Source organism: Chamaea fasciata, unplaced genomic scaffold (assembly GCF_029207755.1).
Source record: "Chamaea fasciata isolate MVZ Bird 193981 ecotype frontalis unplaced genomic scaffold, bChaFas1.0.hap1 SCAF_17, whole genome shotgun sequence".
NCBI lineage: Eukaryota > Metazoa > Chordata > Aves > Passeriformes > Sylviidae > Chamaea > Chamaea fasciata.
This window is the reverse complement of record NW_027094102.1, coordinates 2,906,784-2,917,244: the sequence shown is the minus strand read 5'-3', so window position 1 is coordinate 2,917,244 and position 10,461 is coordinate 2,906,784.

Sequence of the window (10,461 nt, the reverse complement as noted above, 5' to 3'; positions counted from 1 at the left end):
CCTGTGTCCCCTCCTGCCCACCCTGCTCTCGCTGCCTCGCCTGCTCTGGGCACCATCTGCTGAGTTTGGGGCTGTCTCATCTCACCAACTGTCGTTTGTCCTGGCTGTGGGGGGAAATGTGCTCACATTTTGCATCAAAGGACCCCTCAACCCCTCTCTTTGTGGACCAGCCGGGCTGTCGGAGAGGAGCCAAGCAGTTGGCACTCAGTAAGCAACGAGCGAGCATTAATAAAAGCATTACGGGGAGGTTAGAGCCTCATTAAAGTACTGCTAACGAACCGTCTGCCTTCCAGAAGCACGAGATTTCAGCTAACACTTCCTCCTTCTAATTTTATGTATATTTAAATCGTTCTGGGCAGGCAATATTCATTTCCGCAGACTGCTACAGCAAAAACAAAGCCCATTTTCTGCAGACGAGCTGCCCTGGAAGTGCCTTTGGGCGCTGTCTCCAGTCCTGCAGTCTCATCAGACACGGCGCAGAACCTCTGTGTGGTCCTGGCAGTGTCCTGGAGCTCACTGGACACAACCCCCGTCAGTCCCGGGAGCACAGCGGCACCGGGGGCTGTGGGATGGAGCCAAGCTCTTGGGCACACCACTGCGCCCCGCTCCCAGCCCTGCCCCTGCTGCTGGCACCCTTTGCCAGGCGTGTTTTGGGGGGACAGACACCCCACAGCTTGTGTGTGGGAGTCTCAGTACCCCGAGGTCTACAAGCAGCACCTGAGCCTTGCTGGTGGAGACGGCCGGGCTGGGGACTGGCGCTGATGCGGCTCGGCCAGACTTCCCCCAGGAGCCAGCAGGGATTTGTACAGGAGGGGCTTTGCTCTGGGTGTCCCCCCAGCACCCTCGGGGCTGGCTCCAGGTGGTGCTGCTGGCTCCCCACGCTCCCCCCGGGCTGCTGCAGACACCCGACTGCCCATTGTAAAGCAAATTAATTCTCCCCCTCGTCCGCCGGGGAATAGCCGAGCTCTCGGGGAGGCTTGGCAGCGGCAGTGAGGAAAGCAGCTGCTCCGAGACTCACAGCCCCTTTTTATTTCCTTTGCCTGGTTTTAGCAGCATGTGAGGGGCACGGGAGGCACATCTCGCTGGCCGGGATGCTGAGGCTGCCCTGGGTGAACTCACAGCTTCTCCTCCTGGACCTCCTCCTCTCACCTCCGACAGGTTTTTATTCTCCTGCTCCCTTTGAAGCAAACCCAGCGGTGTCACGGTCAAAGGACGGTCGGTGGTTGATGGACGGATCCATCTCTTTGACCTTACAGGGTAAACATGGTGTTTGTGACAATAAATGCCATTTTCCTGAATGGAAACAACCAGTCCAAATGGCTTCTTGCTAGGTTTAGCAGCCTGTCTGGAGGGTCTGCCCTGGGGAGAGGGGCGCCATGAGAGTAAACTCGGTTTTCCATTGCTGCTTTGTGTTGCAGAGAGGCTCAGAGCTCGATGCAGCTGCAGGTTTGTGCTAAGGATGTTCCCCCAGTGCTTCCCGAATTTTGTGGGGCTGCATGGGCAGTCTTGGGTGTCCTGCCTGGGGCTGGCAGTGTCTCAGGCTGGGGGACAACCAGAGCCTGGGGGAGTTCATGACTCACTGCAAAATTTCCTCTCTGTTTCAGGCATTACAACACAGATTTTCCTCCCGCAGAGGCCCCAGCTCTGCAGACAGGCACTACCCTCGCTGCAGGGAAATTTAGTAGGATGTCTTGGGGCAAAGGTAAAACTAAAGTACATCAGTAAATGTTTGCAGGATCAGGACCTTATTCAGGCATAAATCAGGTAGCTCCAGCCAACAATAGAATTACCTAAGTATAAAATCCCATGTAAGCCAGTAAGATCAGCTCCAAACCTGCTATGAATTTGCTTTTTGTTTCCATGCCAAGAATATATCACTTCTAACTGCTGCAATCAGGGCTGGTCCTTTCAGGTTTTTTTAAAGTGCTTTTGGGCACATTTATTTCCCATCCCCAGCAGATCCACACGAAGCCTGACCCTCCTTCCCTGGGGCATGTCGCAGCCTGCTTCACCCACAATAAATCCTCGCTATCAGAGAATATTTTTCTTTTCTTTCCTGGCTGTTTTTGTTACTGCATTCGGTAAACAAAGGGACAGCAGTGACGATCCAAACCCATTCTTTTTTATTTGCCTGGGAACAGAGTCAACTATTTGTTGGTCTTTTGTTGCTGTTTTTGTTCTTTTTTTTGCCAGTGACCGTTGAAACGGCTACTGGTACCTGTGGGGAGCACGTACTGGATTTGTCACCTGGGTGGATCTGTCACTGGATTTGTGACACTGGGTCAGGGAGGGGACACTGAGGAGGACAAGGAGCTGCTGAGGGAAGGTACCAGGTCAAACCAAAGGTCCAGGGTTCTTTCTGTCCCTCCCAAACAATAGCAGAACAGCCTGCAGCATTTTCCTGGTGGTGGTGTGTCCCTCAGTTTCCCCAGTTCTCAGTGCACTGTTGGTGCCCCAAGAGAAGTCTGATGTTGCTTGCACCTGGCTTGCACCTCCCATCCCAGTTTTTGGGAATGAGCTTCTCAAAACACTTGGGAGAAGGAAGGCAGGGAGGGATGGGAGCGAGAGAAGGGAGCTGGAGGCTCTTTTAGCCTCAGGGTGAACTTCTCCTGGCCTCTCCATCTCTGGGGCCTGTGCAGCAGTGAAGGCAGCTCAGGCAGCTCCCAGGCTGGTCTCTTCTTAGCAGACACCAAGAGAAGCATCCTGGCTCCCACTGCCATCCCCACCTGTCCCTCCAACCCACAGCAGGCCTCTCCAAAAACCCAGGCAGAGCTTCCCCTTCCACATTCCACCGGGACACAGCAGTCCCTGGGACAGCACTGACAGGAGCAGGAATGCATTTTCCATGCTTTGGGCACTGGTGTGGGCTGGGGACACCCTGTTGCCATCAGAGCCATTTGTCACCCCAGGCCACTCTGGAACAGGGTGTGGGGAGCTGCTCTGCCAGGCATAACTCCCGTGCTGCAAACCAAATCCTGCAGAGGAACATCCCCGGGAGCCATATGGTGTCTCTGAGGCTTTGATGGAGCTGAACAAAACCCAAAGCAACCCAGCAGGTTGGACTGTGAGCCACGGTGAGCCTGGGGGACCTGTCCTGCCCTGCTCAGGGCTGCCAGCGTGGGTGTTCAGGAGTGTGTTGGTTCCTCCTGGCAGTGCCCTGTGGAGCTGCTGGGACTGGGGGGTTTGCACGTAAAGGAGGATGGTTTTGTGGTCAGGTGATACAAGTGGGGAGAAGAGCAGCATCTCAGAGCAGCATCTCAAACACCAGTCAGACAGCAGGTGGGTCCGGGGGCCCTGGGGACATGCGGTGTCTGCTCTGAGCCTGTGCCAGGAAAGCCACGATTCAAACTGTTCTCAGGGCTGAGGGCAGCACAGCCAAGCCACCATGGATTGCTGGAGAGGCCTGCCCTGAGCTCTGCTCCTTCTGGGGAGGATAAACCGTGCTGCAGCACACAGGAGGAGGGGTACATGTGGTTCTAGCCTGATAGGGTCCCCCCAAACATGTCCCAAACCCACAGAGGCAAAAAAAAAAAACAAAACCAACAAACAACTCAGGAGAACTTCTCTGGGATTTTACCTTGCACTTTGTGATGCTCTGAGTTTGGTGTGGAAAGACACAGCCCAGGTTGGTTGAATCTCAAAACATATATTAAGGATTTGTTGCCTGGTCTCCAGGAGCTGTGAGCAGCATTTTCCGTGCTGGAAAACAGGCTGGAGGAGGGATGTGTGCCCTCCACCTGGAGCTGTGGGGGCTGCAGTGACTCACTGATATCAGGGGGCTGCCCAGAAAGGATCTGTGGATGTTTAATGTTGTTTAATGTTGCAAAGGCTTCTGGAAGTTTGCTCTATAATTACAGTTATGTAAAAAAAGAGGCAGATTTCAGAGTTTACTCTAAATGAAAAAGGGAGGGATGATTGTTTCTGACTGGTCATGGATTAATTTTTTAATTGTGTACCCACAATGTGTTGTCATGCAAGAAAAATCTAACCCTGACCAAAACTCATTTCAAAATGAGTAACTGCAACATTTTTTTTTCAGTCATTGTCTAAGAAGGCTGTTGCAGGACTGCTGGGACTTCCCTTCTCCCAGAATGATATTCTGGTCTAATTAATGGAGCATTTGGAGTCCGATAACATTTGCTTCCATCCAGTTTCTCATGAAAACCCTCCCGATGCCTCTCAGATCTTCATGAAGGTATGTAAGCTTTACTCCCCCACTTTCTCCCTCCCAGAAAGAGAATGGGAACTGGAAAATTCCTCCGATTTCTTGGCAGAGAGGCTGAGGTGATGGGGTTCTGCACAAAGCAGGTCTAGCCATGGACTCTGGCAGCAGTTTTATCTTCTTGCTGGGCTGGAAATCGTGACCTCAGCCATTGCAGCAGGTGTTCTCTGGAACACTCTGCGAGGAAATTGGTTTAAATAGCAATGGCATAATTTATCCATCTGAACTAGCAAAGTGTTAATCTGTCTCAGGGGTGAAACAAAAATTCTGTGAACCTTTCAGGGCTTTGCTTGGTTTTTCTGCACCCAAACAGGCTCTCAGAGCTGTGCCTTGTGCCTGCAGAATGCCCAGCACACGGAGGCCGTTTCTGCTGATAACGGGAAAGTCAGTGTTTGTCCCTGCTGTCAACAGGTTTTAGCTCGGAGAGAAACCTCCACTAAGCAGCTGCTTTGTGGCATTTTTACAGCAAGATAAAAGACGCCTGGAATTATTTGGTGGTCACCAAGCAAATGTTTTACTGGTGAAATGTTCCAGAGGTTGTTTTGAGCCTTGATTGACAAAAGTGCCAAAAATTTTACAACCCTCTCCATGCCCTCCGCTCCCCAGATTCATGGCTGAGCTGGGAGAAGGAGATGATGGGGATGATGGAGGTGTAGATAGGAGGAGATGGAGTCACCTGTGCAAGAGCTGCAGGGGTAACCCGGGGTTGAAGTGTGGGGAGAAGCTCATTTGTTATGCAAATGTCTGCTTGAGCCTGGCGTAGACAGTGGAAAGCTCGAATTATTTTAAGCAGAGGACAAAAGTTCTCTCCATCCCCCTATCATCTTGGATCCTTGAAAAAACAAAACAAAACAGAAACCTCTGTGTGAACCATCTGACAATGATCAGCAACTTGGCTTTTCTGGCAGGAGCTGGGTGCGCACAGGCGCATGGAAAGAGAACAATTAAGGGAAAGAAGACGGTATTGGAAGCAACCAGGCTTTACGTTGTCTTGATGACAACATGAAGTGATCATCCTCCAGCCCTGTCTCTCGGGGCCTCCCAGGGACAGCAGAGCTGCAGGGCTGGGGGCTCTCCCTGGGTGACACACAGTGGAGCTTCCTTGCTGCCTACTTTGTTGGGGGCTGTGGCTCAGCCTGGGCTCTCTGGGCAAGGAGAGGAGCGAGGGTGGCTGTTTTGGATGCAAGAAGCCTTTTCAGGCCCAAAGTTCGAGCTGACCCATGCAGGGGAGGCACCCGTGCATGGCAGCGACCTTCCTGTGCCGGCCGGCGGCTGGAGCTCCCCGGCCACCTGCCCGCGGCTTTGCATGAGCAGATGTGCATTTCATGCTGCTAAGAAAACTCTGTCAGTATTTACATAGCATCCAGGGGCACCGAGGGGACAAAACTGAGTCTTTCCCACGTGGGCAGTGATGCCGAGCTGCCATTTCCACGGGGAGAGCCCAACCTGCGCCACGTGCTCCGGCAGCATGGGCTGTGTACTCTGCCCGCAGGCAGCTGCGGTAAAACCCTGTTTCCCAGACAAGTTGCATCACTCCAGAGTGGTTTTCCCCTGAGCTGAGCTCTCCCCTGTGCTCAGCATCCTTGTGCCCCTGAGAAGGCCCAGTGGGCCGCTGCACTCTGCTCTACAGAGGGCTGGTTGAAGCTGGGGGTGAATCAGCTTTTTAAAAGGGGCTTCAGATCTGCACCAGAAAGATTCCCACGGGTTCTACTGGCCTGTGGTCAGATGGGGGGGAGCAGCCTCTCCACTTCACTGGGCGCTGGCACAGTCTGGCCCCTGCTGAGGGAACCTCCCTTTTTCCATGCAGTACGTGTCACACAGGGTCACTTCCAATGATTCCTGCAGGGCTTTCCTCACAGCCCTGTCCCAAACACATCGGGGATGTGAGCTGTGCTGCGCCGCTTCTCCCCAGAGCACGTGGGTCCCTGGGGCTTTGCTGGTGTCTCTGAGGGAGGGCAGCAAGGCCATGGAGGCTGGGGAAAACCCTTAACAAGTCTAAACAACCCTCCAAAAGCCCCATCGAGCCTGCAGAATCGAGTTCAGGTCATCATGGGCTCTGCTGGCTCCTCAGCTAAGGGCCACTTGCACCCAGGATCCTGTCAGCACAGGTGACATGCCTGGGAGCTCAGGACTCACCTCGTGTGCCACAACAGCTGTGACTGGCCGAGACTGAAAGCGGCACTGAGCTGGGGAGGTTCATGAGCCCGTCCCAGGCACAAGGCAGAAAAAATGGAATGATTTTCCTTGGCATGGCCAGGAGATGCTGGCAGGACTTCCCCAGTAACCCCAACATGTCTCATGGCAGGACCACCTGCCCCCAGCCAGGTGTGAGCCAGGTGTGAGCCAGGTGCAGTGGAAAGAGCTGTGGCTTGTGGTACAGTAACACCTGGACCACGTTTTCCCCTCTGTATAAAATGCTTTGTTTCCTTAGAGCCATGTCTGCACTGCAAAGTCTCTGCTGTCATTCTTCAACACTTAAAAGCAGTTGCTCTCTCATGGGCATTTTTGAAATGGTTTGAAAAATCTGTGTGGGCATTACAGAGTTTGTTTTCTCTGATGACTATTTTTAATCTTGTTTTTCATTACAAAAAAAAATAAAGCGAGATAGATATGAATTGAAACTGCGCCTTTAAATACGACGTGATATTGACCGCCCTAAACTAAACACAAAATAAGGGAGAGTTGGAGCATGTGCCTTAAAGCTGGGAAAGGCTAAAGCTTTGAATGCCACTCGCTTGGCAGCACTGTGAGAGCAGAGCCCAGGAACCACGGCCAGGGCACGGCGCTGGCCAGCTGGCACCAGAGGGGTTAAAGAAGAGGGTTCACCCTGCAAGGAAAGAGCTGAAAGTGGCCCTTCCAGGAGGAGATGCTGGCACCCCACTCCTCCCCTTGGCACCCAGCCCGAGAGAGCCACCAGAGCACCCCTGAAAGGCACACGGCAGGCCAGCCCACAGCAGCCCTGGGCAGCACAAAGGCAGCGAGGGGATGCTTCACTTCTGTGCCCCGCTGGTTTCCAGCGCTGCAGAGGAGCTGTGCAGGGAGCTGCGCCCTCCCCCAGCTCCCTGGCCCGTCCTAGGGCTCTCTGCTTTTGTTCCCGTGCTGGGGACTTGGCCAAGTGGTGTTTGGCCGGAGCCAAAGGCTCCGAGAGGCCGAGAGGGCACGGTGCTCCCTGCAGCAAGCCAAGGATGGGATGGGGGCCCTGCAGCGGGGCCTGGGGGAGTGGGGCACCACACAGCAGAGGCAGAGTGTTGCCCTGCAGTGCTGGCAGTGCCATGTCACACTCAGTGCCTTGTCATGCTCAGTCCCATGCTGCCTGGAGACCACGATGCTTCAGGACAGGAGCAGCTCTGCATGTCCTGCGTTGTATTTCAGGAAGGGAAAGTATTCCCTTCCTGCAGGGATGTGCCCGGCTGAAGCCAGGGAGGGAGGGCGGCAGCATGTGGGAAATGCAGCGGCACAGACCCTGACGGATGTCGTGGTGAGCTATTTTAAGATTTTATCTGGCTGGCCTCTGACAAAAATGTGCTGTGGAGCAGAGCTTATCATGTGCAATTTGGCACACGGGGCCAGTGAGGGGACAGTGGAGCTGGACCCTGGAGCTGGGGGAAGGTGACGCGGAGCCAGTGGAGCAGCAGCGGTGGGTGCTGCTGGTGCAGACGTGAGTGTGTGCCACAGGAGATGGACATGGACAGGGTCCAACCCAGCCAGCAAAAACCAGGTATCTGAGCCAAAATCCCAGGCCAGGTCTGAATCAGGGGAATGCCAGCTTTGCTGTGCTCCTGGCTTCCTGGTGTCACCCAGAGCACGAGGATGGACTTCAGCTGGGACCTTCCTACCTCCAGTTTCTAAACTTTGGATCTTCCTAAATGGGGTTGATTGGTCAGATGAGTGATGCTGCCTCCTGTAGCCCCCTTTCCCCATGGCTGCGCCCCAGGAGCTCAAGGCATTTAGAGCAGAGGAGGTGAGTGGGCCAGGGTGTGAGCCCTGGGGTTGGCACCACCAGCAGCTCCTGCTGGCTCCCCCGGGGGCGGGTGAGGGGGAGCTGGGCTGGGCAACTGCAGACAAACCCTGCGAGGTGAGGAGGTGCAGCCCTGCAAACACCCAAACCGACAGCAGCACCCAGCACTGCTGGGAGCCAGAGGCTCTGGGAGTTATCACCCTCGCCCTCTCGGCTGCTGGGGCTGGAGATTAGGGAGCAGCTCCTTATCAGCCCCTGGTCCTGCCCCTGTGGGGCTCCCCTTTCGGTCTTACTCACTGGGGAAATGAGTAAGCCTGTTGTAACCACCGTTCTGGGACCTGTGGGGCTCGATGGGTTGGGGTGAGGGTTTTTAAAGCACCTCTGCACAGTGACCTGCAGCAGCCGGGACACGCTGCAGACACCCAGTAGAGCTGGGGCTGTGCTGGAGCTCAGGGCCCTGCACAGCCAGGGCTCACTGTGTCTGATGAGGATGGGAAGAGTTAATCCTGTGTGCGTGCAAAGGAGGGAGGGGAAATCCAAGGTCCTCACATGCCCACAATCTCCAGCGTCTAACTTGCACACAGACCCCCACACCTGCCCCCAAAACCATTGCCTGTGCACAAAACTCTTGGCCCAGCCTCTGAACTTGGGCCCAGCTCCTGTGTGTGTGTACCGATCCATCCATCCATCCATCCATCCATCCATCCATCCATCCATCCATCCATCCATCCCTCCAAGCAGATCTCAGCCCCTGCCTCCTCGGGGACCTCTACACAGCGACCATTGCCAGCAGTTTATTCGACAGCTACAAGAAAATATTCCTGCACTCTCCAGCTCCACGAGGCACATGACCCGGACAGTGCCAATGGAATAAACATTTGGATTTAATTTATTATCTTTCCTGCAGCCTCTGTCTCTGCTGGTGGCTGCAAAGGGGCCGGGGCTGCTCCCTGCCTGTGGGACAGGGGCCGGGGCAGCCTGGCAGCCTTTACACAACTCCATGGGATATTTTTATTTTTTTTTCCATTCAAGCCTGTGCAGAGTTCCTGGCAGGACTGGAGCTTTCGTCCAGATTGCAGATGCCCAAAATATCTGTATTCTGGGCTGAGCAGACTGAGGCTGAAGTGCCCGTGGTTGGCTGATTGAAGAGGACATAGGGGAATACAGACAGACAGACAGACAGACAGAGGAAAAGTGCCTGAACATGTATGGCAAAAGGATGGGGGATGCTCCTGGGGTCTGCCCCAGCTCCAGAAATGACTCTCACACCAGCATGGGATATTTTTACTGCTTTTCCCATTCTGCTGAAGCCTGAGCTCAATCCAGGCCATGGTTTTGCCCCAGATTAGCTTGTGATACCAGCCATTAAATTTGGCTGCATTGCTGTTATGTTACACTTCACATTTTAAGTAATCTTCTAAACTGTGGTCCACCTGGCATCTTCAGGAGCCAGGATTTGTGAAATAAAAGTTAAAATGTTCATTGAAATAAGGCGTTTATGTGTATTCTTTCACATACACGCGTGAATGCACACAGCTACTGATAAAAACCATGAGTTTGTTCATACATACGTGTTTCTAATCAGATTTATAATGTATGTAATATAAATGTTTTTCTACATATAAAACTCATTTGAAACAGGAAACCAAATTAGTTTACCTTACTAAAGTGGCGTGAAGTAAAGAGCAGTGAACACTGTTGAAAAGAATGTAGGATATGGTTTTTGGAGGGCTTTTCTTCCCCTGAGGGCTCATTCTACCATGTTTATTTCTAAAACCTGCTAATTTTAAAGCCAGCTCACAGGAGACTATTGGTGTGACTTTTTATTCCATTTCACTTTCATTTTGCAGAGTTCAGGGTTTGTTTAAGGTGCTCACATGTCAGCAGCTCATGCAAACACACCAGTGGATGCTACAGGAGGCCACAAACGGCCGTGGGTGTCTGCACACACTGACCCTGCCTGTTTATCCATGGACAGGAGCCACTCCACTGAAATGAGTCTCATTTTAAAAGATCTTTTCAGTGTTGAACATGTAACAAGATGCTCAGCGCTACTTTCAAACCAAGACATGCTCCTGGCTGATTTACAAAAGGCCACAGTCTCCACTTTTATGTGGGCAAATGCTTTTAAAAATTGGCTCCCGGGATTTTGGGTGCTCATTGATTCATCCGCTGACAAACTTCCATCTCTGACCTTTCCATTACCAACTTTCCCATCTCCAACTGCTTCATCATCCTCCTGAGCATGGGCACACAGCTAATAAATCTGGATCTTTAATTG